Consider the following 6,000-nt stretch of genomic DNA (forward strand, 5'->3'; position numbering starts at 1 on the left):
TCGAGAGCTATGCAATGCGTGAAATTGAGGGCTTAAGTTTGTTTAGTTACGGCTTCGTTTTGCATGACCCTTTGCATCGCCTCGCTTCGCTCCGCTCTGAGGTTTGTGTTGGGGGAGCTTGCTATTTTCTAAATATTTGAAATCTTTCGGTTTAAAAGAATATTTTACTGGGGCCCAAGGGAAGTGTAAATAAGTAAGACTTTTCCTATGAACAAGAGGCTTGCCTTTTGTCAACGAAACCACCACATCAAATTTTACTTCGCGGCAACATGCAGACCGCTGAGGAGACATTTTTCGTGGCGTGAATAAAAGCTTGTTCAGTTGATATTTTTACCATTTTTAAATTGTTTTTTAGCTGAAATTGGTCTGGTAATAAGAGAAGTAAAACCGCACAACATTTGGAAAGCCGTTGCGTGTGTTATTTTTCAAAATATCTCGATTTCCAGGTAAGAAAAGCCGACCTTTTGAGCAGTATTTTGAGCAGTATGTTAATCGACCGAGATGTTTGATTGACTCTTTACGTCGTTCTTCACAGACAAATTCAAGACTGAAGCTTTTTTAAAAAGAATGATCTGTTCTTCTTGGAAAGGCTACTCCCAAATTTATACACGTGGAATTGAGAAAGAAAAAGAACTAGCTTTATCATGTCACTGCGGCCCTTCATCCGCTCGCCAAAAGACAGCAGTCTCAGAAGTAAGAGACTCCATTCGCCTCTTCGCATTCTTGTGAGTCTAGACCAATTATAAATTAAAATAAGTTTACTCTTTCAGTAGGTTTGTTTTGGCTGCACCTATTAGCTTAAATAAAAAAATGGAAACATTTCTTACCGCCCGTTCGCGTCGATGTTTGGCAATGGTTTAAATCAGTACTTCTGGACTTGTGGTCACCGCGTTAGCATGGGCAGTTGGCGTCACATTAATACCGATATCATCTCGTTTCAGTCTTGAGAGGATTGGCTTGTTACTCACTTCATCAATAAATCAGAATCGATGCATGAAGTAGTCGTTCGTGAAGTGCTTGGAGCATATTGACGATTTTCCGGGTTAGCCCGCTTTTGTTTCATGAAATCGATCTATTTCTTTCTGCATTTCCTTACTTCATCATTATCGAACAGTATAGCGTGCAGAACTATACCCTTCTACATAACTGAGAAGGCAGCATATTCATGCGATCACCTACCACATACCTTCCTGGCACATTCCAAGTTCAGTACAGAGAATGTAGTGACAAATGAGCAAATACTCTGTGGCTGAGATACCGAGTCGACGTCACAAGCTTGTTAGAACCCAGTCTCTCAACTGCTCCTTTTTGTATTCAATATGGCGGAAAACGGCCTATTTTGGGCGATTTTGTCGTCTGATAAAAACAAAACGAAACATGGAATACGATTTATTTCTTCGCAAAGCGTCTTAGACATGCATAAATTTTCGAAATTCATTAAAACTGTGTAAGGGTGATAGGCACTTTAATAAATTACGTGATCCTGTTTTCCACGAATGTCGCCTGGTTCACCGTTTGTTGCAGTCGTTCGCTTTGCCGCTTCACCTTTGCGTCTGTAACACGGGCCATTGACAAGGATCTCCTTAAGTCTGGATGACGGTTATCCCCTTACACCACTGCGAGCTGAGATCCTGAGACACAAGATTATTGACTATGGACTATGAACTTGCCCTTAACATGGGCTTTCATGGGGGGCGGAATGTTGTAACCTTTGGTTTAAATTTCCTTGAGTTTTTTATTACTTGAGCCGCGGACTGAGTTAAGGTTTCGGTAGCATTATCAAATTCTTTTTTCTTTTTGGGGTCGCGATGGGCCGAGAGATAAGACTTCGGGCCACGAGTTATTGTTCTCAGTCTAGTTTTTTGTACTCGGCTGGTACGAGTTACGTTTTCTGTCGTGTTATCAAATTCTTCAAATTCTCGGTCGCGTTCTTTGTTTTCGGGCCGTGAGGAGTGTTTACAATATGCGAGCCAGACGTGCGAGGCATGATCCAAACATGCGAGGCGTGCGAGGCATGAACAACCCCAACATAAACTCCTAACCGTTAAGCTAACCGGGGAGCTATTTAAGCTAACTTAAGTGCTATTTAGGCTAACCAGAGTGTTTTTTAGGCTAACCTGAGTGCCTCAAGGTTAGTTTTGTTTAACCGAAAATTTGGCAACTAAATCAGTCTATGACCTCGCGGGCCAAGATAGATAAAGATGTCTCACGTTTACTATAGCAAAACAATCAATGTAGAAACGGTTTCTGTCTTCAAATGAAAGGTGAATAACAAATGCTTTCCCCTGAATTTCATTTAAAAATATAAACAGCGAAACATTGAAAAACGTACAAGGATATAAACGTACGCGTGATGCGTAACGTTACTCTAGATCCGGTCGGGGGGAGGGGGGGGTACTCAACAGATGCTTGGGTAGGGAGGTGCGGCTCGCGCGTTCAAACCCTGACCCTGTTTAAGACACAATTCTCCGATTTCCCTATCCCGTTTAAGACATAATTCAAAATTTTCAGGCCCTTTCTAAGACATTTAACCCAAAATCACACCCTGTTTAAGACTAGAATGAAATAAGAAACACTAGTTTCTTACTGTATTTTAATGCATTGGCAATCACAATCTGTTTAAGCCATTAGGTCATGTAGGGATACCCTGTTTAGAAAGAAAGTGATGAAATAGATGCCCCGTTCAAGACAAAATACCCTGAAAACCATACCCTATCGGGCCGCACGTCCCCGTTAAGGTCACATAAGGGAGTACCCCCCCCGGGTCTAGATCATACCAAAAATTACGATCCCTCATTGACCCGGCGTCACATACATATTAGGACCGTACAAATGGTTTCTGTCTCTAAACTAAGTGAAAACGTAAGGATTAAAGCCCGGGGATTATAAAAAGCATTCGTATGACAAATGTCGTTTTCCCCTGTATTTCACTCTGACTGCAAGAAATGCAATTCTATCTGGTGGTTACTTGTTGCCTCACTATTCTTGGTTTTCACATGACGTCATAAAAATATGAAATTCATAACTAAACACAATTTTGGGTTTTTATCTTCATTACATATAAGAAAATCTAAATTTCCATCGGCTTGCTTGTTTTCAGCAGGATAGCATTCTTTGTTTTGAAAATAGAGCAGTTTGAATTTTAGATTTTTGCGCAGTGCGTGACAGAAGGATTGCAGCTCTAAACATGTCACGTACATGAAAACATCGATTCGCCTCGTGTTTTTTTTAGGTCTGATCAGCTAACATGTAATAGAAGCGTTAATGTCAATGTGTGAAAGTTCAGCAGGGAGAAGAAAGGCTTTGAAATAGCCAAGGTAAACTCCAAATGTTTTTGCTGGTTTCCGGCCGCCATGTTGGTGCCCATCAGACAGGGCACCAACATGGCGTCCCATACTAAACTCTGTAATTTTCCGTGGTACATTTTCTCGAATAACTCGATTAGGAGATATCGCACAGCCCTGTAGCTTTCACACGTTGTTTATGTATCACTCTTCTACAACATATAAATTTCTTGACTTTATCTATTGAATGGTTGAGGATTTTATTTTTTCACTTGCGTGACCATGTGTGTGGTGAAAACCACCTATATCTCTGTATCTATCTATCTATGTGGTAGCCTGCGAACAAGCTCTCTTGGGGGTGCGGGGAGGGAGGGGGAAAGAGGATCCACCCCCAAGAGCTTGTTCGCAGGCTATCTATTTGGGGGAATTGGCGATGCTGTAGGTTATCACTGTTAAAAGATTGTAGGCTTTACGCACCACACAGTCAAATATGGCCAGGGTATAAGCTGAAAACAGCTTCTTGTTATTGTTAATTTCATGTTTGCTGAACTGTGGCCCCACAAGGTTTAGCGGCTGTCTTGTTCACGCGCAGCCAGTTCCCATCAGTTTGTAGTCAAATGTTGGCCCATTGTACGGATTTGTGGACGTTTCAGCGAAGAAACATCCAACATAATGTAACGCCTTGCCATTGAAAATGTTCAGTTTAGAATTGCCGGCATTTAGCACTCATTGTTCGATAATATTCGCAATATTTTCAGCGATTCTTTTTAGATGCTGTTCTAAGCATAAGATTTGTTTCATCCTCGTCTTTGATGATGATCTCCAATAGTTATTCGGGATCCGAGAATTTGGCATTTTTAATGGTCGGGATTCGGCACCCTATTGGGGACACTTTTTGATGGTGGTTAGCTTATGTATATATGTTCTTTTTGGAATGACCTTGGAAGCGTCTGTGGCAGTGGTTCTTATCTAGTATTTTATCACATTAAGCTCTTAAAGAACACTTTGCAGCAGCAAATGAATATTTCTTGTCAGGAAAACGCGAAAGACTGATTGTTCATAGAACGCAGAGGATATGCCAAATGTGATATTCTAAGATCAACAAAATCATCGTCTTCGATGACACATTAGAGTAAAAAAAAGTTCAACTCAAACAACATAGGGACATTATACTTATCAATAGCCATTCTGCATGGACGAACTAAATTTCCATAATGGTGGCCCGAAGCTCTATTAATTGGCCCGTTAGTTCACGTGACATTTTTGACTCGCGCCTTTTGACAAGAAAGATGCAACGGATTTCTTCAATTTTTGGCATCAAAAATGAGGAATAATTGAGTTGATAGATGTTTTTTCCAGTCAGTGACACAGGTCGACGTTTCCAAATTCCAATTTGCTCTGGATTATTGTCAAGTCACTGCTTGGCTTTATCAAGAGCGTCTGGCTCTGGAGATTGTGCAAGCACTCCCCCTTTTTTTTTTTTTTTTTTTTTCATTAAATAAATTACTTACAAGGCATACTCGAAAAAAATTCGAGTTCTCCCAACAGGTCTTGAACCTAAGACCTTTCGATTACTAGTTCGGATCAGGTCCTACAACTGATCTACAGGAGACTCGTGAGAGCTAAGGGCATTAAACAAGGTTCATGGCACAACCATCCTGTATACTGCTAGGATTCGAATGTCTTTGAGTGATATCAGTATGCCAATGAAATGTAATGTCATGTTTTAAGCCTGGTGAATAAATGAAAGATGCCAGTTTTTTCAGTCCATAATACAAGCATCATAGTTCTCGGAAAAAGAAAATCCGAGTTGAGTTCTAAATAATTTAAATTCATTTTCTTTCTGGGAGTAAAAATGTTTCAGATATGAGCATATTTTTTAGAAAATGCCCTTAATTTACAATGTGACAACAAATCCGGAGATCTTGAATATATTATCACTAGCAATAATTTCCATTGCAGTTGAAAAGCGGATTGTAAGAAGTACTCGACTTGGCGAGTTTATTTCTCCTCAAAAGGGAACCTACTGTGCTGAACATGACTGGTAAGGGTGTTTTGTTGATAATGTATTCTCTAACGCTGAGATGTTTTTTTGGAAAGTTAAGGGGAAGATAGGTAGGATAAATCATGCGTATATGTTATTTAATTTCACTTTGAAAGTCGGCATAAAAAGTCTGCTTCTTGAAGCGCCGATCATGTTTGCCGAAGGTTTGGAACGCCCAGACATTTTCACGAAAGCTTTGGGTTGGATAAGGCTTTCATATGAGAGATAGCCTGGCTCCACTTTTTCACCATTTGTCACTGGCGGGGTATGCGAGTGTCCTTTGAGTGGAACTATTTTTAATGGAAATAAAAATTTCTCATCACAAAAATTCTGTAGATCTAATAATAAAGTATACAGCGGGTAGTTTGCCTGCTTCGAACTTTCTTTGCGTAGAGTATGTAGAAGAAATGCACTCAAAATCCCAAGCTACAGAAATCACCCATTTGCTTTTCTCTTGGAAAACCGAACTGTCTGTCCCTCGACGTCCTTTGTCGCAAAAAAAATGGCCGTTCCGTGCGGTGAACAAAATTAATGGCTGTCTGGAGCAAAGCCTTCTCTTCTTTTTTTGCTGTTTTTCTAACCATAAGATTTGTTTTATCCTCGTCTTTGATGAGGGTCTCCATTAGTTTTTCGGGATACGAGGATTTGGATTTTTTAATGGTCGGGATTCGG

The sequence above is a fragment of the Pavona decussata genome, unplaced genomic scaffold (genome assembly GCF_977016875.1).
Source record: "Pavona decussata unplaced genomic scaffold, jaPavDecu1.1 SCAFFOLD_234, whole genome shotgun sequence".
Lineage (NCBI taxonomy): Eukaryota > Metazoa > Cnidaria > Anthozoa > Scleractinia > Agariciidae > Pavona > Pavona decussata.